Here is a 27,253-nt window from a genome sequence, read left to right on the forward strand (position 1 = left end):
ATAAAAAAAAAAAAAAAAATATATATATATATATATATATATATATATATATATATATAAAAAAATTTTTTGTTTTGTTTAGGGGTTCTAAGTAAAGGGATGGAGAAAGACTGGCCCATTAGCATTGTTGGTTGTAATTCCAACGGCCACCACAAGAGGGCGCCAGATTCCAGAAGGAACCATAGGATCACAGAAGGCCTTAAAGCCGGGGGCTCAATTACCGGCCGCCTGCGGTGCGGCCCGACGCGATCGCGCGGGGGGGGGGGGTCCACGGAGACGGGATACCCCCAGCTATGCTGCCCCAGGCGCAAGGTCGCTGATTCTAGTCGCCAATGCGACCTGGCGACCGGGTTTTGTCGAGCACTGTCTTAGCCAGTGGTCTCCAAACTGCGGCTGCAGGGCCAGATGTGGCCCTTTGCTTGCCTCTATCCGGCCCTTGGGGCATTATTCCATCTTCAACTGACACCAATGACGGGGCACTATTCCTCCCACTGCCACCAATGATGGGGCACTATCCCTCCCATTGATACCAATGATGTGGCACTATTTCTCCCCCACTGACACCAATGATGGGGCATTATTCCCCCTACTGATACCAATGATGGGGCGCTATTCCTCCCACTGATACCAATGATGGGGCACTATTCCTCCCACTGCCACCAATGATGGGGCACTATTCCTCCCATTGATACCAATGATGTGGCACTATTTCTCCCACTGATACCAATGATGGGGCATTATTCCTCCCACTGATACCAATGATGGGGCGCTATTCCTCCCACTGATACTAATGATGGGGCACTATTCCTCCCACTGATACCAATGATGGGACACTATTGCTCCCACTGACACCAATGATGTAGCACTATTTCTCCCACTGATACCAATGATGGGGCACTATTCCTACCATTGATACCAATGATGTGGCAGTATTTCTCCCACTGATACCAATGATGGGGCACTATCCCTACCATTGATACCAATGAGGTGGCAGTATTTCTCCCACTGATACCAACGATGGAGCACTATTTCTCCCACTGACACCAATGACGTGGCACTATTCCTCGCACTGATACCAACGATGGGGCTCTATTTCTCCTACTGATACCAATAATGTAGCACTATTCCTCTCACTGACACCAATGATGGGACACTATTCCTCCCACTGACACCAATGACGTGGCACTATTTCTCCTACTGATACCAATAATGTGGCACTATTTCTCCCACTGATACCAATGATGGGACAAGATTCTTCCCACTGACACCAATGATGGGACACTATTCCCCCCCACTGATATCAACAATAGGACGCTATTCCTCCCTCTGACACGAATGATGGGGCAATTTGTACTCCCACTGGCCACAGTCTGGCCCCCATAATATCTGAAGGACAGTAAACTGGCCATTTGTTTAGAAAGTTTGGAGACCCCCTGGTCTAAGCCATCCAGGACACTCCTCCTGATTGGCTGAGACACAGTAGCGGCACCATTGGCTTCCGCGGCTGTCAATCAAAGTCAGTCAGCCAATCAGGGGGAGCGGGGGTGGGGCTGGGTCGGGGCTCCGTGCCTGAATAGACACATGGAGCTGTGACTCGGCTCCAGTGCCCCCCATAAGAAGCTTCTGGCTGTGGGGGCACTCGATAGGAGGGAGGGGCCAGGAGCAGCAAAAGAGGGACCAGGGAAGAGGAGGATCTGGGCTGCTCTGTGCAAAACCAACTGCACAGAGGAGGCAAGTATAACATGTTTGTTATTTATTTTATTTTTTTAAACGAGACTTTACAACCACTTTAAACTTTGACAATAAAACCTAGCAGCTGATTGGTTACTATGCACAGCTGCACCAAATTCTATTTGCACCAGTTTTAGTAAATCTCCCCCAGTATGTGTCTTTTCAACAATTCATTGATTCGATAATATTATCTGAAGAATTGTTAGATTCGATTTTTGTATGGCCATGATCAGACACAGAAATATATAGCTGCAGTTAGCTAGATATTGTACAAAAGGCAACGGAAAGACACTACCAAAAAGGTCAGAGAGTGCTGCTCACCCCCAAAAACAGAGAATAGGAAAAATTCCCCCACAGTGGGGTTTTTAGGCAGCATAAAATAAATTTAAAGGAGTATTGTATAAAAAATTCTATATTTATTAACCAGTTCCCGACCGGCGCACGCCGATGTACGTCGGCAGAATGGCACGGGCAGGCATATTGGTGTACAGGTACGTCCAATCTTCAATGCCGCCCTGCCATCGCGTGTGCGCCGGCGGTGGCGCGCTCGCGTGCTGGTCGGGACCCCCGTGAGTCCGGTCACGGGTCCCGCGGACTCGATCGCCGCGGGTATACCCGCGATCATCTCACAGCGCGGCTGAACGGAGAAATGCCGCTGTAAACAGCATTTCCTCATTCTGCCTAGCAACTAGTGACACTGATCTCTGCTCCATGTGATTGGAGCAGAGATCAGTGTTCACTAAAGGAAAGCCGAGCCCCCCCACAGTTAGTAACACACCCCTAGGAACACTTAACCCCTACACTGCCACCCCCTGGTTAACCCCTTCACTGCCAGTGTCATTTACACAGGAATCACTGCATTTATATAGCACTGATTACTGTATAAATGACAATGGTCCCAAAAATGTGTCAAAAATGTCCGATGTGTCCGCCATAATGTCGCAGTCACAATAAAAATCGCTGATCGCCGCCATTACTAGTAAAAAAAAAATATTAATAAAAATGCTATAAAACTATCCCCTATTTTGTAAACGCTATAACTTTTGCGCAAACCAATCAATAATCGCTTATTGCGATTTTTTTTTACCAAAAATATGTAGAAGAATACGTATCGGCCTAAACTGAGGGAAATTTTTTTTTTTTATATATTTTTGGGGGATATTTATTATAACAAAAATTAAAAAATAATGAGTTTTTTTCAAAATTGTCGCTTTATTTTTGTTTATAGCGCAAAAAATAAAAACCGCAGGGGTGATCAAATACCACCAAAAGAAAGCTCTATTTGTGGGAAAATAAAGGACGCCAATTTTGTTTGGGAGCCACGTCACATGACCGCGCAATTGTCGGTTAAAGCGACGCAGTGCCGTTTTGCAAAAAGTGATCTGGTCTTTGACCAGCAAAATGGTCCGGGGCTGAAGTGGTTAATATAAGAAGATATAGCACATTGGTTAAAACATGAGCTCCTCTGCGCAAATAATGTAAAATAGAACAAAATAAAGAAATGGGTGTACATATGCAGACAACAACTTCATACAGACACTATACAGCATTAACGACAGTGGAGGTATGAGGCTGACGCGTTTCAACCCAACATAGGCGTCTTCTTGAGAGGGGTGGTCTGTAAAGGCCGGTGTCCCAATACTTTTGATAATATAGTGTATCTATAAAAGTATTGAAAATACAGTACATTTCTCTTAAAGTGGTTCTAAACGCTGAAGGTTGATTTTTATCTTTATGAATTCTCTGCATTAAATTAAAAAATGACCCAACAGCTGTCCTACCCACCCCCAGCCCTAAACACTTACCTGGCTCCTGTCCCCACTCCAGTGATGCCTTGACCCCAAAACTGCTCCCCTCAAACTGCTTTCACAGGAGACACCGAGGGCAGTGGAGCCACGGGCTCCTGCTGCTGTCAACACAAAACAATCTGCTGCGCTCAGGAGCGTAGTCCTTGTGTAAGTGGTGTAGCCAACCCTCTGGATAAAATAAGGGAAGTCAAAGGTCTTGCTGCCCTCCTCAGAACAATGGGTGTCCTTAGAGCTGAAACATAGAAAAACATGGAAGGGCGCACCGACCTTGCGCATTACCAAAGATAACATGTATTTTAATAATAAAAGCAAGTCATACAAACAAACATTGAAAAGAAGGCTTAACATTGCTCTAACCATTGTCCAGAAGACACAGTTCCGAATTTTTGGAGCAATGTTAAATCTTAAATTAAAAAATTAAATCTTCTTTTCAATGTTTGTTTGTGAGTATGACTCTCGCTTTTATTATTTAAATACATTTTATCTTTGGTAATTTGCAAGGTCGGTGCGCCCTCCCTGTTTTTCTATGTTCCTGCTGCTGTCAGCAAAGCTCCTGTAAAGAGTAAGAGCGGGGGTCACGGGTTACCGGTGTTCTGCAAAAACTGTCCGGCCATCGGATAGTGTCTGCCCCGTACTGTCCAGGCGCAGCGCTTGCGCAGTACGGAGGACAAAGAGACTCTGAAAGTCTCCGAAGAAGAACGGCGCCTGCGCACTGAGTCCAGGTGCAAACCCCACCATCCAAGTGGACATACGTTAGCACATAGTGACAGGGCCCCTCGCCTCGCTTCGCTCGCCACACTTCGGGCACAGCCTCGCTTTGCTTGCCACGCTTTGGGCACAGCCTCGCTTTGCTTGCCACGCTTCGGGCAAGGCCCCGCTTCGCTCGCCACGCTTCAGGCACGGCCTCGCTTCACTTGCCACGCTTCGGGCACGGCCTCGCTTCACTCGCCACGCTTCGGGGCACGGCCTTGCTTCGCTCACCACGCTTCAGGGCACGGCCTCGCTTTGCACGCCACACTTCGCTATCCACGCTTCGGGGCACGGCCTCGCTTTGCTCGCCACGCTTCGGGGCACGGCCTCGCTTCGCTCGCCACGCTTCGGGCACGGCCTCGCTTCGCTCGCCACGCTTCGGGCACGGCCTCGCTTCGCTCGCCATGCTTTGGGCACGGCCTCGCTTCCCTCGCCACGCTTTGGGCACGGCCTCGCTTCGCTCGCCACGCTTTGGGCACGGCCTCGCTTCGCTCGCCACGCTTTGGGCACGGCCTCGCTTCGCTCGGCTATTTTTTATTCTGACACTCTGTCCACTTGGATGGTGTGGCTTGAACCTGGACTCACTGCACAGGCGCCATTTATCTTCGGGGATGTTCAGCTGATCCCTGTCCTCCGTACTGCGCAAGCGCAGTACAGGACGGAAACTATCCAATGGGGGGCAGTATTACACACATCACTGGCACTAAGTGTGTCAGTGGATGCACACAGCCTGGCTCGGAAGCACACACACATGGGTGCATCCTTATCACCTGACTTGCTAAGGAGGGAGGAGCAGATAGCGCGGGCGGGGGGACTGACAGTAGTGAAGGTAAGTGACCTTTCTGTGCAATATTGTTGCACAGAGTAAGCGTGTATAAGATACTTTTACACAACAAAAAAAAACGTCCTTTAGTAACAGTTTAACCTTTCAGGAGAAAAGAGACAGAATTGTCCATATAGCAGATAAAACGGGATTGTCCTCATCCTTATCCACCATTGATCGGGTGTAGTCTATTCTTCTGCAGAAATGATCCCCATCACTATTAGAGTGATTATGTCCTCTGTTACATTTTTTTGGATTTGTTTCAGTTTTATAAAGAATTTTGTGAAAGATGCGTTGTTGTTGTTGTTGTTGTTGATACAATCGCTCAGTTTTTCCGGGCTTACAAGATGTGGAAATACTATTGTTGCTTCCTAAACAGATTCCAACAGATTGCAGCATTGTGTTTTAAGCGGAGAACGAAGATTACGAATCTCGATTTGAACGCGCTGAAGCCCAGCTGCACGTGGTGACAATACAGAAGCGCGGCCATGATCAGCAAAACACAAACACCGATTATCAGGAGCGACAATACGCCGCCGGAACAATGGTGGCTGGCTGCAAAGAAAAGCAGAAAACAATCCTTAGAAACAAGGCGATGTTACAATGTAATCAGCAAAACAAATGTAAAAATATTTCATAGAAATGCAATTTTCAGAGTACAAGTCTTGATTTTGTGTAGGGAGGTTTAAAATGTAACTCCACCCTTGAGAAATATTTCTATACCTGCTTTCTGATTGTGTCACTTAAAGAGGAAGTAAACCCTGCCTGCTGGACTAAAAAACTCAGCCTATCCCCGGCCCCTCTCTATCCCTCTCCACATGCATACATTGATTTCTTTCCCAGCACAAGAAAGATGCTGCCTTGACTTCCAAGAACCTGCCCATACACTGAGTGTAAGGAAAGGGCTTTTGGGCAGTGTAGTTCTGGGGGCATGCCTATGTCAATGAGTTCATAGCAGCTGCCTCTATGAAATTTTAGTCTGTTGAGCATTTTATGGGGAATAACAAAAGTTGTTTCTGGCTACAAGAACAAGGTAAAAGAGAAAATAAAATAATGCTGATATATGTTCTATAGGGGAAAGGGAGGTATGGGGGTCAGTTTGATTAATGCTTGGATGTGCACTTTAAAGGAGACCTTCACCCATAAATAAAATGGGTTAAATTAAATTTAAAATGGATTCAATTATACAAATACAATTTCCTCTCTTCTACCCCCCCCACTTACACAATTGTATTTATTTTTTAAATATATATATATATATATATATATAGGTATCGAAGGCTCCTGATGAGCAGGCGCTATTGTTTTTGTAAAATTAAGTTGCCTGGCTGAAGCTACAGTTGGGTTTTGGGATTATTTCTCTACTTTCAGTACTAGTCTAGCTGGGTTGCACTGGGTTCTCCTTGACCGCAGGTATCACTGTCACCAGTGGGAAGAGTAGAAACGCAGTCTAGCTGGATGCATTGAATGCCACTTATCTCTCAGAACCAGCCCAGTGGGAGGGTTTTCCTGCTGTACATTCTGGGGGGTGGTATTTAAGGTACCGACACCATGTGGTGAGGGTCTTCTTCTTTATTTTTCCGTCTATGGTCCTCCTGACCCGGCCCCCTGGCCCTCCTGGCTTGGGGTGCGGAACCATGCATCCTTTGTCTTGGGGCTGGCTGGCCTGAGGCAACGCAACTGAAGGCCCGAGTGAATTTCCGGCCTATTGATCCAGGGATGGTCCGATGCCATCTCGTCAGAAGGGAAAGGCCCAGCAACTGAAGAACCCCAGGTGAGGACTCTTTCAGGAGAAGACCGTGTGCAAGGCTGACTTCTCTGAAGGAGCCTGGAGGCTTAGTTGAAGGACGCAACCTGGATCAACACTCATATGGTATCACCGGATCGGCTGAGAGAAACTGGTACCGTCTGTCAGTTATTTCAATTCATCCACATCCCTCAGTAACGTTCAAGTGTATCTCACAAGTCTGTGGCAGAGTCTTTGGCGAGCATCCCGCTGGCTGCTAGGCCTGGTGAGAGAGGTCTATCCGGGGGTTGTTGAATCCAGTTGTGAAACAGTTTCATTCTCTGGATTCTCTTAATACTTTAACCTTGCAATTTAAGTGCCTGAACTCATCCCTAACCCTCTACCCTCCATTAACCTCCTTAGCGGTAATCCCGAGTCTGGCTCGGGTTGGGATTTTAGTTCCACTAACGGTAACCCCGAGCCAGACTCGGGGATCGCATCGCTGGATACAGAGAGGACACAGGGAGAGTTACTTACCTTGTCCCCTGGATCCAGCGATGTCCCCCTGCTGTGTGATCAAGCCATCCTCCGCTCAATTCACACAGTGCCCGAGTGCCGCCGAGCTCCGTTCCCTGCGACGTTACGGCGCACGGGAGCGGAGATCGGCGTCAAATTCAAAAAAGTAAAAACACACACAGTACTGTCTTACAGATTACAGTACTGTATAAAAAAATTACACACCCCCTTTGTCCCTAGTGGTCTGTGCAGTGCCCTGCATGCACTTTTATATTATAAATACAGTTTTTTCTGCCGAAAAATATATCCCAAATATAACCAGCAGCTCCTTTGGGGGTCAGTGCTATATGTATACATATACTGTATATACAGACATACCCCACTTTTAAGTACACAATGGGGTTTATTTAATAAAGCTGGAAAGTGCAAAATCAGGCTCACTTTTGCATAGAAACCAATGAGCTTCTAATCCCAGCTTGTTCACATAAGCTTTGGTAATAAAATCTGGAAGCTCATTGGTTTCTTTGCAGAAGTGAGCCTGATTTTGCACTTTTCAGCTTTAGTAAATAAACCCCATTGTGTACTTAACCCCTTCCCGCCGAGCGTACGCAGATGTGCGTACTCGGCTTCCGGGGGGTATACCGGGATGATGCCCGCACCTGCAGGCATCATCCCGGTACCGTTTTTTACAGCGTGCGATTGGCTTTCCAGCCATAACAACCGATGCGGCTAAAAGCCGCTCGGCTGTTATGCCGGAGGAGCGGGAGGGGACGTCCCCCCCTCCTGCTGCCTCTCGCCGCTGTTACCGGTGCTCCCGCTCGATCGGGAGCACCGATTAGCGATCTGTCGGCTCTGGCTGCTGGGGAGGAACTGGAACGAAGCCGTAATCGGCTTCGTTCCAGTCTCCTCATCGTAAACACGGAAGCGACGTCATGACGTCACTTCCCGTTTTCTCGGCTGCCAATGGCGCCGGTTTTAAAAAAATATCCGGTATTCAGAATCGCCGTTTTCGGCGATCTGAATACATTGAAGTGTAAAGGAGGGGTGGGGGGTCTTTTAGACCCCCGATCCCTCCATAAAGAGTACCTGTCACCACCTATTACTGTCACAAGGGATGTTTACATTCCTTGTGACAGCAATAAAAGTGATCAATTTTTTTTTTTTTTTTTTTTAAACAATTTAGTCATTTTAAAATAAATAAAAAAATAAAAAAAAAAATTTCAAAGCGCCCGCCGTCCCCGCGAGCTCGCGAAGCAAAGAAAACGCATACGGAAGTCGCGCCCGCGTATGTACAGTGTTCAAATCACACATGTGAGGAATCGCCGCGATCGTCAGAGCGAGAGCAATAATTCTAGCAGTAGACCTCCTCTGTAACGCTAACCTGGTAACCGTAAAAAATTTTTAAAGCGTCGCCTATTGAGATTTTTAGGTACCGTACTTTGTCGTCAATCTACAAGTGCGCGCAATTATAAAGTGTGACATGTTTGGTATCTATTTACTCGGCATAACATTATCTTTCACATTACGCAAAAAAATTGGGCTAATTTTACTGTTTTGTTTTTTTTTTATTCATGAAAGTGTCCCTTTTCCCAAAAAGTTGCGTTTAAAACACCACTGCGCAAATACCGTGTGACATAAAATATTGCAACAATCGCCGTTTTATTCTCTAGAGCCTCTGCTAAAAAAATATATATAATGTTTGGGGGTTCCAAGTAATTTTCTAGCAAAAAATATGGATTTTATCTTGTAAACACCAAATTCCAAAAATAGGCTTAGTCATGAAAGGGTTAAATGTGGGGTATGCCTGTATATATATATATATTTCCACCTTTCACTTTCTGCATCCATGCCTAGGTGAAGATACTGTAGATGCTGTATCCAGGATGGCATCTCACCCATGTGCAGACATACCATGAGTCTATCTGGCAGAGATCCGTAGCTTGTCTGCGCATGCACAAAGACTCAAGAAATCCCTGTCTGGGTTCAGAACAGCAGATCTCTGCAAGTTTATAGGACTTGACACAGCCGGGATTGCATGCATTCACAGACATGCCATGGATCTCTACCAGGACCAATAGAACTGGCAGAGACCAGCAGGATAACTGCATATGTGCAGGATATCGGTCCCAGGTGGCGATATGGGAGCACAGCACCGAAGAACATCTTTGGACTGGGGAAGGACAATGCTGAACTCTTTGGATTACAGGAAATATGTTTTTGATTTACATACAAGAACAATTATCAGGGACTGAAAATGACATTTTAGCTAGGTAGGGTGAAACAGCTATGCACATAAGCTCTATATTGCCACCTGCTGGATACAATTAGATATAGGGAAAGATACACTATACATTACCATACATTACCATACATAGCTATGTACTGTTTCCTTACCATGCAAGTAGATTACCTCTGGTTCTCTGAAACGCACCCTCCTTTCAGGTTTCTGTTGGCCACTTACATCTGCTTTATCTAGAGGCTTCCTTCGTAAAATCGAAGAAGGCATCTGCAAAAGAGCAATCACAGCCAGGGGATTCAAACTCTTACAGACTCAATGATATCCTACAACGAAACATTTGTCATCTGCTGTATATGTAACCTTTGCCATAAAGCATTCTGATTGAAAGTATTTAAATGGAACCTGTGACGAGATTGCTGGCCGCTGCTGTAAATGCTAGCACCTTGGCCATCACTCTGAACCCTATGCTTCAATACTTTGGGTAACTGACAAGTACAGCCGTGGCCAAAAGTTTTGAGAATGACAAAAATATTAATTTTCACAAAGTCTGCTGCCTCACTTTTTATGATGGCATTTTGCATATACTTCAGAATGTTATGAAGAGTGATCTGATGAAATGCAATTAATTTTAAAGTCCCTCTTTGCCATAAAAAAAATGAATTTAATCCCATCAAAAATATTTCCACTGCAATTGTGAAGAAGGCTTCGGAGCACCCAAGAAAGTCCAGCAAGCTCCAGGACCGTCTCCTGCAGTTGATTCAGCTGCGGAATCAGGGCACCATCAGTGCAGAGCTTGCTCAGGAATGGCAGCAGGCAGGTGTGGGTGCATCCAGGGCCGTTTTAAGGCAGGGCAAAAGGGGCAGCTGCCCTGGGCCCTGTCATTGTTGTGGGGCCCAATGCAGCTGCCTCATACTTGCCAACTATCCTGGTTTAAATTCCCTCATCCCTTGAGGTTTTAGTCCCGTGCTGTGTCCGGATATCTCAGTGTGAAGTGCTGCTACTAATGCTGCCCAGCTCTTCCCTTTTGTTGTGTACAGATGACTCACTTGCAGACCCTGTGTTTACATGTAAATTACCGGCATTCATATGTAAATAGCAGTGGCATTAATTTGTAAATAGCGGCGGCCGGCAGCATTGATATGTATTTCTTGCCCCCTGAGGTCATATCCACAGTAATCTCTAGCAGCCAATCAAAAAGCAGAAATTATGTGCTGTAACCTCTAGTAACTAATCAGTGAGCCATAATGTGTGCTGTAACCTCTAGTAACCAGTCAGTGAATGGTAATGATACACTGTAACCTCTGGCAACCAATCGTATAGCTGACTGATCTGACTCAGTAAACTGATTTTGAGCCTAGCTGCTATTTATTGTATGTCTCAGAGAAGGTGGAGAGCGAAAACTGCATGGGGGGGCCCCCCCAAGAAAAGTTTTGCCCAGGGTCCAATCAATATTAAAGACCGCCCTGAGTGCATCTGTATGCATGGTGAGGAGAAGACATTTGGAGGGTGGCTTGGTGGCAAGAAGGGCAGCAAAGAAGCCACTTCTCTCCAGGAAAAACATCAGGGACAGACTGATGTTGTGCAAAAGGTAGAGGAGAGGAAAAGTTGAGGGCTGCCATCAGTCCTTTGTTACGCCAACAGTAAAGGATCCTGAGACCATTCATGTGTGGGGTGGCTTCTCAGCCAAGGGAATGGGCTCACTCACAATTTTGCCCAAGAACACTGCCATGAATAAAGAATGGTACAAAAACATCCTTCGAGGGCAACTTCTACCAACCATCCAACAGTTTGTTGAGGAACAATGCTTTTTCCAGTATGATGGGGCACCTTTCCATAAAGAAAAGGTGATAACTAAGTGGCTTGGGGAAAAAAATAGGGCTGTTTCTATTAAAATTTTCGTGTTCGATTAATCAATTTTTGTAAAATCGATTAATCGACAAATTTCGATTAATGATAACGCACATACAGATCCAACTACTTTTAGCTGATCTCCTTGCATTGCAACTCTGCATTAGTCAGTGGTAAATGTGGTATACACTATATACAAATCACCCGACACTAGTTAGTTTCCACAATCCATGACTTGGTATCAATCCATGATACGTTTTAAATTAAAACTGTAGCACTGACGGAAATCTTTTTTTTTTTCCCACAGTACCGTGACAATCCCTCCACCTCCAGTCTAACTAATCACTCTCACCTTATGGCATGGACCCCTGTGCAAACAGGTGGTCATGCAAGCGGGTATCAAAAGGGTTAACATGGACCATAAACTTCTCTCACGTCTCCTTAGATCTCAGCAAGGACAGCAGGTCATGGGTAGAGAGAAAAGATCTAAGCTTAAGTATAAGATTACATTTTTGTGTTCAAGCACAAACTACTCACATAAAGATGATAAAAACACAGCATGTAAAGCCGACAATCGTGTTAGTTCCGTAGGGCAGCAGCGGGGGACGTCATGCGTAGCTCCTCCCCCGTACGCGTTACATTCAATCAGAACTTCGACGTCACCGAACTCCTCCCCCCTTCCCTTCGTTAGCAGAAGGAGACACTTGGGGAAGGGGGGGGGGAGTCCAGTGACGTCGATGTCCTCGACATCACCGGATCTCCGACAGGAACTCCCTGAAGACCTGAAAGCCGGCGGAGAGGTGAGTACCGATCAAATGAATTTTGATCAATCAAAAAATGAATCGATTAATCGAGGAATTCATCTTTAATTTCCACAGCCCTAAAAAAAACACAAAAAAAAACTATTTTGAGTCCATGCCCAGGAAAATTCCCAGACCTTAATCCCATTGAAAACTTGTGGTCACTCCTCAAGAGTCATGTGAATAAAAATGACCCGACAACCTCCAAGCATCGATTATGCAAGAATGGGCTTCCATCAGTCAGAATGTGATCCAGAAGTTGATTGACATGCCAGGGTGAATTGCAGAGGTCTTGAAAAAGAAGGGTCAACACTACAAATATTGACTCTTTGCATAAACTTAAAGTAATTGTCAATAAAAGACTTTGACACGTATGAAATGCTTGTACCGTATTTATCGACGTATAATACACACTTTTTCCGCCTTAAAATCGGGGGAAAGTCGTGGGTGTGTGTTATATGCCGATCCCCACTGTCTGTGAGCCGAAAATAGCGAGTGGCGTCGAAAAATTGCAGAGCGCCCAGACTGGGTGGGACTGGGAGCCGAGCCGAGCCGAGTACACAGTACAGTGGGCTCTGTCTTTTTCGGTGGCGCTCGCTCGGTCTGTCTCGGCGGCGGGAAATTTAAACGTGGGCAAGGCGGCAAACAGTGCTGGGCAAGCTGCAAATGACACTGGCAAGCTGCAAATGGCGCTGGGCAAGCTGCAAGTGACACTGGCACGTTGCAAATGGCGCTAGGCAAGCTGCAAATGACACTGGCAAGCTGCAAATGGCGCTGGGCAAGCTGCAAGTGACACTGGCACGTTGCAAATGGCGCTAGGCAAGCTGCAAATGACACTGGGCAAGCTGCAAATGACACTGGCAAGCTGCAAATGGCGCTGGGCAAGCTGCAAATGACACTGGCACGCTGCAAATGTCGCTAGGCAAGCTGCAAATGATGCTGAGCAAGCTGCAAATGACACTAGCAAGCTGCAAATGGCACTGGGCAAGCTGCAAATGACACTGGCAAGCTGCAAACGGCACTCCTAAAAGTTTTTTCCTTAAAATGCCCTCCTAAACTTGGGGTGCGTGTTATACGCCGATAAATACGGTAATTATACTTCAATATACCATAGTAGCATCTGACAAAAAAGATCTGACAACACTGAAGCTGCAGACTTTGTGAAAATTTATATTTGTGTTGTTCTCAAAACTTTTGGCCACGGCTGTATGCAGAAGAGTTTGACCTTTTTCGATCTGCGTATTTGTTCTAGATCAGTGACCTGCAGATTAATAAAACCAGAGGGTCGGGGCTACAGCCAGGCAACTAGCATTTTCAGAAGGAGGTCAACCCATCAGCTTCTCCCTTGATAGCCTGACTTTTTCGGTGTGTTTATTGTCACACACACACACGCACACACACACACACACGCACACTGCCCCGTAGATCCAGTTCTACCATTTCAAAGTGATGTTAACTGTAACCTTTTATTACATTGAAATATAACTTTTTCCTTCCTTTTTATTGTCCTCTAAAGATGCAATAAATATAACATTTGCTTTCAAATGGCTTAAAAGCGTACGCTCTGGATCACACTGCTAATATCGTACTGTCAGAGCCATTTCCAAGTCTCATTTGCTGAGATGGAAAACATGCATAAAAGTAATTCAGCCCAGACAGAGTTCCCTTTAAGGAGATTACCTTTGCTGCGGGACATTTGGTTCGGTTCAGTGCATTTTCTGCATATATTTCACCTCTTTCTCCCAGTTTAATTTCTCTTTTTTAATATTCTTCTTTGCCCTCAAGGACCTTCACATGTCTCTTCTGCTATTTTTTTTTTTTATATTAAGATTTCTTACGATTCTGCTTCAGCTTAAGCAATACCTTTAAACAATGCAATTTTTAACCACTTTCAGCCCCGGACCATTTTGCTGGCTTAAGACCAGACCACTTTTTTGAGATTCGGCACTGTGTCGCTTTAAAGAGGAAGTAAACCCTGAGGAGTTTACTTCCTCTTTCATTCCCTGCAAAGATAAAGCATAATGGACTACTATGCATCGCATCGCATAGTAGTCCATTTTGTGTCACTTACCTGACACAGGAGCCAGCGAAGTCACCGCTGTCACCTGTAGTCCAGCGCATCCATCTTCTCGGTGGGGTCTCACAGCTCCGCCGCTGTCATTCGGCAAAGCCGCAATGACGTCACTCCCGCGCATGCACATGGGAGCCGACACGCGCGGTGCCTGTCTTCGGACAAATATCTCCTAAACCGTATAGGTTTAGGAGATATTTCTTGGGCCTACAGGTAAGCCTTAATCTAGGCTTACCTGTAGGTCAAAGTGTGTTGTAAGGGTTTACAACCACTTTAACTGACAATTGCGCGGTCGTGGCGACGTGGCTCCCAAACAAAATTGACGTCCTTTTTTCCCCCCACAAATAGAGCTTCCCTTTGGTGGTATTTGATAACCCCTGCGGTTTTTATTTTTTGCGCTATAAACAAAAATAGAGCGACAATTTTGAAAAAAAACGCATTCTTTTTTACTTTTTGTTATAATAAATATCCCCCAAAAATATCTAAAAAAACATTTTTCCCCCTCAGTTTAGGCCGATACGTATTCTTCTACATATTTTTGGTAAAAAAAATTGCAATAAGCGATTATTGATCGGTTTGCGCAAAAGTTATAGCGTTTACAAAATAGGGGATAGTTTTATGGCATTTTTATTAATATTTTTTTTTTTACTAGTAATGGCGGCGATCAGCGATTTTTATTGTGACTGCGACATTATGGCGGACACATCGGACATTTTTGGGACCATTGTCATTTATACAGCAATCAGTGCTATACAAATGCAGTGATTCCTGTGTAAATGACACTGGCAGTGAAGGGGTTAACCAGGGGGTGGCAGTGTAGGGGTTAAGTGTTCCTAGGGGCGTGTTACTAACTGTAGGGGGCTGGGCTTTGTCTTAGTGAACACCGATCTCTGCTCCAATCATGCGCGTGTCGGCTCCCGTGCGCATGCGCGGGAGTGACGTCATCGCGGCTTCGCCGAATGACAGCGGCGGAGCTGCGAGACCCCACCGAGAAGATGGATGCGCCGGACTACAGGGGACAGTGGTGACTTCGCTGGCTCCTGTGTCAGGTAAGTGACACATAATGGACTACTATGCAATGCGATGCGATGCATAGTAGTCCATTATGCTTTGCCTTTGCAGGGAATGAAAGAGGAAGTAAACTCATCAGGGTTTACTTCCTCTTTAAGTGCTTGTGGCTGTAGATTTATATTCAGGATCGGTGGTGGAATTCAAATCAGGGTACGGTTGTGTGGCAAAAAGCAAGTGGACATCCAGTTATTATAGGATGTAAGGAAAATGAACCTTATTCACAAAGGCTTAAAGTGATTGTAAATGATCACCTTGTAAGACAACCTATTCTGTTGAAAATAGAAATGAAAGGCAAAACATATTTGTATAGATATAAAAATAAAAACCATTATAAATACAATCCCCCCCCCCCTTTTTTTTTTTATAAGTGATCACATTCCCTCTGTTCCCAGCTGCATAAGAACTGGGAGGAGGAGAAGCAGCAGCATATTGAGCTTCACCATGAATGGCTGTTCAGCAGGGGGCGTGTCAGGACAAGTCTGATCATTGGAGGAGAGCACACTAAGCTTCCAGCATAGCTAGAGATCTGACCACAATGTGCTCTCCTGCTTAGTGTGGTCGGTTTTTAATGGGAACGCACAGGGCCTGACAGGAACACCAGGAGGGATTTCACATAAAGGAAGCAATACAAAGAGAACCAGAGACTTTCTCATACACGCACATGGTACAGCAGCCACATATCAGGAATATAAAATGTTGGGGTAACAAACACTTTAAAGATGACAGAGACATTTTGATTGTGATTGTATTGGGATAGAAAAGTAAGCCAAGTCAAAAAGTGTGTAAGCAGTAAGTGAGTGAAGCCAGCAACCTGCTTTGACAGTTGACATTGAATGTGCTAGGCCAGTGGTCTCCAAATGCGGCCCATCTGATCTTGCTCGCATTTATCAGGCCCTTGGGGCACCAATTCATCCACTGGCTCCAGCAACAGGGCACTATTCCTCCCACTGACACAAGAATGGGGCACTATTCCTCCCACTGACACAAGAATGGGGCACTATTTCTCCCACTGACACAAATGATGGGGCACTATTCACCCCCCCACTGACAGCAATGATGGAGTACTATTACCCCCACCCACACTAAGGATGGGGCACTATTCCTCCCACTGACACTAATGGGGCACTATTCCTTCCACTAATAGGAATGATGGGGTACTTATCCTTCCACTGACACAAACAATGGGACACTATTCTTCCAACTGACATCAATGATGGAGCACTATTCATCCCACTGACACCAATGATGGAGTACTATTACTCCCACCCACACCAAGGATGGGACACTATTCCCCCCACTGACACCAATGATGGGGCACTATCCCTCCCACTGACAGGATTGATGTGGCACTATTCTCCCCACTAACACAAACGATGGGGCACTATACCTTCCACTGATGCCAATGATGGAACACTATTCATGCCACTGATAGGAATGATGGGGCATTAGTCCTCCTGCTAAAAACAACAATAGGGCACTATTCCCCTACTGACAAAAACCATGGGGCTCTATTCCTCCCACTAATACCAATGATGGGGCACTCTTCCTCCCACTGATATCAATGATGGGGCTCTATACTGTACCTTCCACTGATACCAATGATGGGCCACTATTCCTGCCACTGATAGGGATGATGGGGCATTAGTCCTGCTAAAACCAACAATAGGGCACTATTCTTACTTCTGACACCACCAATGGGGCTCTATTCCTCCCACTAATACCAATGATGGAGCACTATTCCGCCCACTGATAGGAATGACGGGGCGCTATTCCTCCCACTGACACTAAGGATGGGGCACTATTCCTCCCACTGACACTAAGGATGGGGCACTATTCCTCCCACTGACACGAAGGATGGGGCACTATTCCTCCCACTTATACCAACGATGGGCATTATTCCTCAAACTGATAGTAATGATGGGGCACTATTACTCCCACCAACACAAACGATGGGGCACCATTCCTCCCATTGACCCCAATGAATGGGGCACTATTCCCTCGACTTACAGCAATGATATAGCACTGTTCATCCCACTGACACCCATGATGGGGCACTATTCCTCCCATAATACCAAAGATGAGGCATTTTATATACCCACTGGCCACAGTCTGGCCCTCTTAAAGCGGACCTTCACCCTAAAGTGGAAGGTCCGCTCATCTGATCCCTCCCCCCCTCCGGTGCCACAATTGGCCCCTTTCAGGGGGGGGGGGATGCAGATACCTGGATAATCCAGGTATCTGCACCTACTTCCGGGACAAGCTAGCCGCAGATGCCCTGCCCCCTGTTGTGTTCTGGGAAACACACAGTTCCCAGGACACAGCGGGGACCATTGGAGACGCGCAGCGTGACTCGCACATGCGCAGTAGGGAACTGGGCAGTGAAGCCGGAACGCTTCACTTCCCAATTCCCTGACAGAGGATGGCGGGGGGGGCAGCGGAGAGACGAGCGATTGCTCGTCATCTGCCGCCGACATCGCTGGACCCCGGGACAGGTAAGTGTCCATTTATTAAAAGTCAGCAGCTGCAGTATTTGTAGCTGCTGGCTTTTAATAATTTTTTTTAAAGGTGCAGCTCCTCTTTAATGTCTGAGGCTGGGTTCACACTGCAGTATGGAGCCCCTCACAGCAGGGGTCCGGTGCATCCCTGTTCACTGTTTCAGGTCCAATTTCGGTCCAAAGTTTTGGCTGACTTCGGACCTGAAATGGACCAGAAGACATGCAGGACTGTGCAATCCACACCAGAGCCGCTCTGGAGATGTGTGAATCGGCTCCATTGAAAGTCGGTCACAATCTCCTGACGAAACCAGGTGAAACCCACATCCAATTCGCAATAGTGTGAATGCAGCCATGGACCTTTCTTTAGTAAGTTTGGAGACCCCTGTGCTAGAAAAATATTTGTACCCCATATTTCTGGTATATACTGAGCTAGTAAAGGGGTCCGAACCTTAGTGTTTTAATTTGTTCACATATGTTATATTTTAAATTTTCAGCGTGGCATTACACACAAAGTTTAGACTGGAGACTTGTATATTGACCTTTTTATGCCAGCTGCCAGTAGGTTGTCTTTTTCTAGTGCTGACTTTTTTACCTTTTTGAGTTCCCATCTAAGGTAGGATATAGATGGGTCCGGTCATTATTAGTGTGCCGGCTGCGACACGTGATTTTTGTGCCACAATCTAAAGTGCCTGACCATACATGATGGACTTTGTTTAGAAGATTGAAACAAATGATGGCACAATTATAGTTTGGACTTGATGGACTTGTGTCTTTTTTTTACATCACCTACTATGTGAATATGTATGCAGTTTTTTCATTTTTCGATTGACAGAACAATCGGTTTTTGACTTGTCTATGGCCTGCCCAAAAATTGGTAAGTCACAAACAGAGACTTCCATATAAAGTCCTCACCTGCCCATTACTGGTAAAAAGTTCCTTGGACAAATTATGCAAAAGTGTAACTGCCAAACTACGCCAGACAGTATCATTCAAGGATTGTAAAGCTCTTAGCCCTTGTACACACGGTCGGAGATTCCATCGGAATGTTTCCTATCGGACCGTTTTGTCGGATATTCCGACTGTGTGTGGTCTCCATCGGACTGTTTCCGTTGGACCAACTTTTCCAACTTGCCGGTAAAATTTTCTGAGAAAATGCTCCGAACGGACATACTCTGATCATGTGTAGCCTACTCCGATGGACAAAGTGCCATGCATGCTCAGATCAAATTCCTAGGCCAAAGCTATTGGCTACTAGCCTGAACGTAGTCCCGTCGTAACGAAATAACGTCATCACGTTATGTACAATCGGATTTTCCGACAACTTTGTCCGACCGTGTGTATGCAACATCACTTCCGGACCTCTTCCGGAATTAATCCGTCGGAATTACTCCGACGGATTTGGTTGTCGGAATCTCCGACCGTGTGTACAAGGGCTAAAACAGACTTTTTTCTAATTATGTTTTAAGTAGGTATTATTTCACTGTTCATTCATGTGCTGAAAGGACATGTCTCAGTGCTGATCGAAATCAGACTTCAGGGAAAATCCATTTTACTTGAGTGGCATGTAAAAATGAACGTTTTTTTTAGAGTAATAAAGTTTAATTACTTTCGAGAGTGTAGTTACCCTTCAAGGTAAAAAAATTATCAATTTATCTATTAAAGTGGGCGTTAGAGCCCAATGAAGGAGATTTAAGTAAAGACAATGCAAGTGTCAAGATCTGATGCCAGTATAAAAGAAATGCTCAGAGCGTTGATAATGAGAGAAATGTAATATTTCATTGCAACCAATCGCATTTCAGTTTACTGATGTTCGATAAATGATAGATCAGTTCTGAATGGTTCACCAAGGATGGCACACTTTGCACACATTGCTCTTCGTTTTTTGTTTAGAAACCTGAATGGGCAAGGTTAAATGGTATGTCAATTCTAAGGATGAACGTCTCTTATTTTCTCTCTTTTGATTTGTTAAATATACCATTAAAGTGGATGTAAACCTGAAAATGTTTGTAGCACTAACCCCCGAAGGAGAGAGAATAAATTCAATTCCTCTAATCTTTCCTCATAGCTGAGCTCCTCCATGTCTCTTATCAGTTTGGTTGCCCTTCTCTACACTTTCTCCAGTTCCTCGATATCCTTTTTGAGAACTGGTGCCCAAAACTGAACTGCATATTCCAGATGAGGTCTTACTAATGATTTGTACAGGGGGGCAAAATGATATCTCTCTTTCTCTGGAGTCCATACCTCTCTTAATACAAGAAAGGATTTTTCTCACTTTGGAAACTGCAGCTTGGCATTGCATGTTATTATTCATTTTATGATCTACCAAAACCTCCAGATCCTTCTCCACCATTGATTCCCCCAGTTGCACTCCTCCTAGTATGTATGATGCATGCATATTCTTAGCTCACAAGAGCATAACTTTACATTTGTCAACAATAAACCTAATTTTCCACCTAGTTGCCCAATTAAACAGTGCATTGAGATCGACTTGTATAAATATACATTTATCATGTAGTTTTACGGTGTCAGGGCCTGGACCTTAACCTCGGATCTCTACTGAGTCTGGCCATGGCTCTTCTCGCTAAGCTCCTGAGATGCTGGACAGCTCCCTGCCTGATTACAACCTTGTCTTATGTCTTGTTTCTTGCAAACCATCAAACCCTTTGCTCCTCCCATTAACTTCCCGATTTAAGCTAAGTCTCTGCACTTCCTGTTTGCTAGATTATTGTGCTCTCTCCAGCCAATATCTCGCTCTCACTCCTTATTGACCTTTGGCTTATTCCTGAACTACACTTCTGTTGATTCCAACCTTCAACCACTTGTTTCCGACTGCTGACTTATTTACTGACTACGCTTCTGCTTGATCCCAACCTGCTATATGTGCTGCTGCACAATGGCTTGCTCACTTCCTGGTGGGGCGATCCTGAGGACCGCAACCTGGTACTAACACATAGCAAAATCCATCTCCACCATCAGGAGCTCTGGTGAACACTGGTTAGTACTGAGACCTTGCACCTCGGATGAGCCCATGTCATCCACCAGGGGGACCTTCTTCCTTACTTACCCAGCTGGTCAGAGGGAGCCTCTCTACTGCTATAGCTACTTGTCTCCAAGCCTGACCCCTGGCTGTGACACATGGTGTCATTTGTTGCTTTGTACACACAGCCTATAGTAGAGTAAATCTTCATATTCCTGTTTCAGAAGTTTCTGTTTGCGTTCAAACATGAGGCATGTGGTATGGCACTGCACAGGTAAATGCATGATCTCTGTCTGTAGTGTAAGAACTGACACTTTCTGTGAAAAAACTACATATTCCACATTCCCTGGGTCTCTCACTCTAGTGCTGGTAAGAGCTAAACAGTAATTAGATTTGACATGGACACAAACAAGGCAGAACAATGAAGGGAAGAGATGTGTTTTCATCACATTAGAACCCCCAAATATGTTAAGCAACACAGAAGAAAGGGTGAGAAATGGAATGTGTGATCTGCAAAACAAGAAGTTTCCTGTCCCTCTGTTGAATAGTGACAAATGTGGACATGGTCAGTCCTCAGGCAGGACATCATTTCTTCTGTTTAGTGATGCATGGAGGAGTCAGCTAAATTATCTGAACAAAGTGTCAGCCACTTGCTTCTTCAGGATGCACAGACTTTACTTGATTCTGATGTTGCTTCTCAGGTAGAGGAAGGGAGAAACATGAGCCTACAGAGAGGGGAGAATATTGATAAACAACAAATTGGCAGTCATGTTACCAATTTTTCCAGAACTGTGTGACCGAGGCGTCAAAGTTACATTTTTTACAGCAAGGCCAATTCTTGTTTTCATCAAGAATACCTCTAGAAGGTTATGGTGTGAAAATGCACCCAAAGACCAAGTTTTCCGCAACAGTGTGGGGCGTCAAATTTCGGCCCAACTCTAATTCCAAAATAAACAAATTCTAAATATTTCTAATCCTATTCCTAGCCTTTTAGCAATGAACTATGGGAAGCCTACAGACACAATACGGTTCTGACACTTTTGCATTGCTCTGAATTTTCAAATCCCACAAAAGTCTAAGGGGGGGGGAGGGGGTTAGTTGGACAGCCAAACTAAAAAAATATTCCATTATACTGCTTAGTCAATGAGGTGTTAGTTTCTAATACAACTGGGTGAAATCTCTCCTTTGTAAAATCCTTGTAAGCCCCTAGCAGTTCAAACCGATAATAAAAAGGAGCCTGCTTTATTCTGTATAGAATTCAATCTCAGGGCAAAGACTCCTGAGCTCAAGAGCTATTTGCACTCTCTACACCCCTCTGTTCTAGTGACAGCAATATGTATGGCAGGCACCATAATCACTCCTGTAATCACTATCACGTGCCACCATGGGCACCTCTGCCACAACAGCATTGTTTTTTTGTTTTTTTTATTACTTACGTAGCACTAACCCCGAAGGAGCTGCTGGTTTGATTGGGATTACCGTTACCTTCTCCTCCTCAATTACCGTCTAGGGGTTTCCCGTGGTAGATGGCCCAGTACCTTGAGAGACTGACGACAGATCCGCATAAAGGGCTATGAAGTTACTGGGTCTCTCCCAGACTGGAGACGGCACCCAAACACCTCAGAATGCCTTAATAGTTTCCTTGCCTTGGGCCAGCCAACCCCGAGACAACAAGTCGGGTGGATCCGTACCCCAGGCCATAGCCTTCCTGGGGGCTGGTCAGGAGGACCAGGACCATGGAGTCAAAATATCCTTCTGGACCGGAACCCCGAACCACGTGACATCCGCATCTTAAGTACCCTCTCCCAGAAAGCACAGCAAGAGTGACACTCCCACTGGGCGGGCTCCGAGAGAGAGTAATCTTAAAGCCCCCAACCAGACTGTAGTTCCATGCCTGCCAGAAGAGACAGCGCCCCCTGTGGCCAGGCTGAACATCCCATAGTCCAGTCAGACTGATGCTGAGGTCTAAATTTTAAGCAATCATACCCAAACCAAACTGCAGTTCAGGTGTAACCTTAACCTTAAATTTCAAAAACATAGCGTGTGCTCTTCAGGACCCAGCGCTTCACTTAGTTATTTGTTTTCTTTCATCATGTACAGGAGGATTACGGTGCCTGCCATACATATTGCAAGAAAGCAAATTATATAGATTGATTGGAGTCATCATGGTAAAAGAAACGGGCAATCAAATTTATTCCATTTACCAAACAGACATGTTTCATGGCTAATTTGCCACTCCCTCAGTTTAGCGGTGTTAAACGTTAGACGTGTGCAAAAGGAAAAAATGTGTTTAGTTTCGTTTCGTTTTAATTCGTTAATGAATTCATTTCGTTTAGTTATATTCGTTAAATTAGTTAAATTAATTTTCGGATTTCGTTTTGTTTTCTACCGAATTCGAAAAAATCGGTCACATTCGAAAATATTTCAACCAAATTCGAAAATATTTCTACCGGATTCAAAATGATTTCAACATGATTCGAAATTATTTCAACCACATTCGAAACTATTTCAACCGGATTCGAAAAATTAACAAGTTGTGTATTGTCCACTTGCCATGTCACCTGCCACAAGTTGTGTATTGTCCACTTGCCACGACACCTGCCACGGGTGCCACATGACCTGCCACGAGTGCCACGTGACCGGCCACGAGTGCCACCTGACCTGACATGAGTGCTATGTGACCGGCCACGAGTGCCATGTGACCAGGTTGTGGATTGTCCACTTGCCACGTCACCTGCCACCAAGTGACCCCAGATATGGGCAATATGCCAAGTACTTTCTGCAGCAGAGAATGACATTTTGCGACCCAACTTTGGGGCCAAGTATCTCGGGCCACTTACAGCTAGAAACCCAAAATTAGGTATGCAAACACAGTAGAACTAGCACTACAACATCTCCAAATATGGGGTTTCTCGCTCCAAGTGACCCAGAGATATGGACAATATGTCAAGTACTTTTCTGCAGAAGAGAATGACATTTTGCAACCCGAATTTGGGGCCACGTATCTCAGGGCCACTTGTAGCTAGGAACCCCAAATTTGGTATGCAAACACAGTAGGTCACTACAAAATCACCAAATTTGGGGTTTCTAGCACCAAGTGACCCTGAGATACGTGGCCCCAAAATCGTGTCGCAAAATGTCATTATCTGCTGCAGAAAAGGGCTTGACATTTTGCGACCCGACTTTGGGGCCCCATAACTCGGGGTCACTTGGAGCTAGAAACCCCAAATTTGGAGATGTTGTAGTGCTAGTTCTACTGTGTTTGCACAGTGGCCCAGAGATATGTGGCCCCAAATTCGGGTAATTTTTCGAATTTGATTCAAATTTCGTCCGAATTCGGTTGAATTCGTTAGCATTGTAATTCAGTAATTCGGAGGCATCCGAATGTCCGAATAATGAAAATTCGTCCGAATTTCGATTCGGAACTAAATGAAATGCACATGTCTATTAAACTTCGGTCTGTACCGTAGAATGTATAACTGTAATAAGAACATATAATAAGAATCAGAAAAAGGATGTTTAGTAGACATGTGCATTCGTTTTCGTCCGATTTTCAGGTATTTTCGTTATCGTTTTTACAAACGATAACGAAAGCACAAATCCTGAAAAATGAAAGATCCAACATAAATAAATGCTTTATTTTCATTTTCATTTTGACACAGTTCGATACAGATAGGAGATTCGATGTGACTCTGACAATAACAATCTGTGTCTATTGAACTTGTATCATAACAGTCCATTCATTCACACAGAGGCAACATGACTTCCAGCACGACTTTGGGAGGCAACTTGGACACGACTTTATGGGTCTTCGGGTCTGGTATGTATATTAAGGAGAACACTGCGCCAAAAAAAAAAAAATGGCGTGGGGGCCCCCCTCAAAATCCATACCAGGCCCTTCAGGCGAATGGGTAGGGGTACATGGTACCCCAATACTCATTCACATAGGGTGGGGGGCCGGTATATGGGGCTCCCTTATTAAAGGGGGCTCCCGGATTCCGATAAGCCCCCCCGCCGTAGACCCCAACAACCAACGGCCAGGGTTGTCGGGAAGAGGCCCTTGTCCTCATCAACATGGGGACAAGGTGCTTTGGGGTGGGGGGGCCGCAGGGCCCCCTTCCCCAAAGCACCCCCCCATGTTAAGGGCACGCGGCCTGGTACGGCTCAGAAGGGGGGGCGCTCACTCGTCCTCACCCCCTTTCCTGACCGGCCGGGCTGCGTGCTCGGATATGGGTCTGATATGGACTTTGGGGGGACCCCCACGCCATTTTTTCAGCTTAAGGCTTCCCCTTTAATTCCATACCAGGTGACGGGGACAGCAAGGTGTCAATCTCGCCGCCGAAGGTGGCGACATTGAATTCCTTCGCTACTCCCGTCTACCTGGAGCCATGTTCAAAATGAACGGACTTTTCCTCCGTGTGTGGGCAAGTCCGTTCATTTCAAAAGTCCGGTCGTGTGTGGGCAGGTCCGCTCGTTCGGAAAGTCTGGGGGACCTCCGCTTCAAAGTCTGGCGGTTTGTCCACCGGAAAAGCCTGATCGTGTGTACGCGGCATTAGATACACATTGATTGCGCACTTAGAGTACCACTTACGAAATTGCTGGTAAAAACAGGTCATCAGTACAGAGAAATGATTAATCCGGGTTCACCGCTGGAGAAAGTGCATTCCACGGAGGATGGAAGTAAAGTCACTTGTTGGAAAACCGGAAATGCGTCAAAGCGCTTCGCCCTTCCTCCAGGGCATCATCAAGGACAAGGACGAAACGCAATACGTATGGAGCACCTTATCACATTGCAAGAGACTGTGTGTTTATAATTATATTTGCTTCTATTAACAGTGTAAGGCCGCGTACACACGGGCGGATTGTCTGGCCAACTAAGTTTGTCAGACAATCCGACAGACAGTCCGTCCAAATTTTGAATGAACGGACTTGACCACACACGATGAACAGACAGTCCGCTGAAAGCTTGCGCGATGACGTGTACAGCACGTACGACGGGACTAGAAAAACGACGTCCAATACACTGCAATGCAACCTTCGGCCGTGTAAATCCTTTCTGAGCATGCGCCATACTTAGTCCATCCAACTTGCCTACACACGAGCGGACTGTCCGCTGAAACCAAGTTTGGACGGACTGTATTACGGAAATTCCGAAAGACTTAGTCCGCCAGACTGTCCGCTGAAAAAGTCCGCTGAAGCCCACACACGAGCGGATTGTCCGCTGAAACACGGTTCAGCGGACTAAGTTGGACAGACAATCCGCCCGTGTGTACGCGGCCTAAGAGTTGTTTATATACATATATTTGGTCTTTGAGGTTGTAGCACCTTGTGGACAGCTGCTGCAGGTTTTCTATTATTTCTTCACTTTTCACATTGATTACATAACACAAGTTTATGGTTTATTAAAATGGAAAGTTAAAGAGGAAGTAAATCCTGATGGGTTTACTTCCTCTTTTTTTCCCTGCAAAGGTAAAGCATAATGGACTACTATGCATCGCATCGCATCGCATCGCATCACATAGTAGCTCATTATGTGTCACTTACCTGACACAGGAGCCAGCGAAGTCGCCGCTGATCCCTGTAGTCCGCCGCATCCATGTTGCTGGTGGCGTCTCGCAGCTCCGACGAATCACAGCGGCGAAGCCGCGATGACCTCACTCCCGCGCATGCGCACGGGAGTCGCGTCTCGCAGCTCCGCCGCTGCCACTCGGCGAAGCCGCGATGACGTCACTCCCGCGCATGCGCACGGGAGTGGACAAATTAGGCAAATCCATTCATGGATTTGCCGCATTTAGTGCGCCTGCGCGCCGCTGTCTACGGCGCATGCGCCGTAGACAGCGGTGCCCATTTTCGGGCAAATATCTCCTAAACCATATAGGTTTAGGAGATATTGCTTGGACCTACAGGTAAGCCTTAATCTAGGCTTACCTATAGGTCCAAGTTGTTTGGAAGGGTTTACTTCCTCTTTAATGACACCTCGAGATCGATTTGCATATCGCAGTGCGAAATGTCAATTCGGGCAGGGACCCATGCGATCCAATTCAGGTGCGAACAAAAAAAGGGTCCTGCATTACTTTGGTCCGAATGTGATGGAATTCAGCCATACAATCTGTGTGGCTGAATTTTCATCACACAGACATTGCATGTGATTTGCACAGCAGTGCGGTGCGAATCTCATGCAATATCTCACAACACAGCAGTGTGAACTGAGCCTAATGCCGCGTATACACGACGGACCGTTTGTGGGCTAATCCGAATGTTTTTCATTTTAAAAAATCCAACGGACCTAGAAATAGAACATGTTTCAAATCTGTCCGTTGGACTCAATTCCTATCGGGAAAACCGTTCGTCTGTGTGCTGGTCCGACGGACCAAATATGACGCAAGGGAAGCTATTGG

The 27,253-nt window shown here is 45.7% G+C and overlaps 1 protein-coding gene and 1 long non-coding RNA gene across 2 annotated transcripts in view; one reads left to right on the top strand and one right to left on the bottom strand.

Moving 5' to 3' along the window:
- The window catches only part of TMEM179 (transmembrane protein 179), a 64,555-nt gene extending 58,795 nt beyond the window's left edge, over window positions 1–5,760 (top strand). The window contains exon 5 of the transcript XR_013269960.1: window positions 5,502–5,760. The gene's annotated coding sequence lies outside the window, so the exon portion shown is untranslated. The remainder of the gene's footprint in view (window positions 1–5,501) is intronic.
- LOC143956597 (uncharacterized) overlaps window positions 5,544–27,253 on the bottom strand; it is a 69,587-nt gene continuing 47,877 nt past the window's right edge. The window contains exons 2-3 of the long non-coding RNA XR_013269961.1: window positions 9,749–9,860; window positions 5,544–5,667 (exon numbers count right to left, since the gene is read on the bottom strand). This is a non-coding gene — a long non-coding RNA (uncharacterized LOC143956597). The remainder of the gene's footprint in view (window positions 5,668–9,748; window positions 9,861–27,253) is intronic.

This window comes from Lithobates pipiens, unplaced genomic scaffold, assembly GCF_037356315.1.
Source record: "Lithobates pipiens isolate NorthernLeopardFrog02 unplaced genomic scaffold, aLitPip1_a1.2 Scaffold_37, whole genome shotgun sequence".
Classification (NCBI taxonomy): domain Eukaryota; kingdom Metazoa; phylum Chordata; class Amphibia; order Anura; family Ranidae; genus Lithobates; species Lithobates pipiens.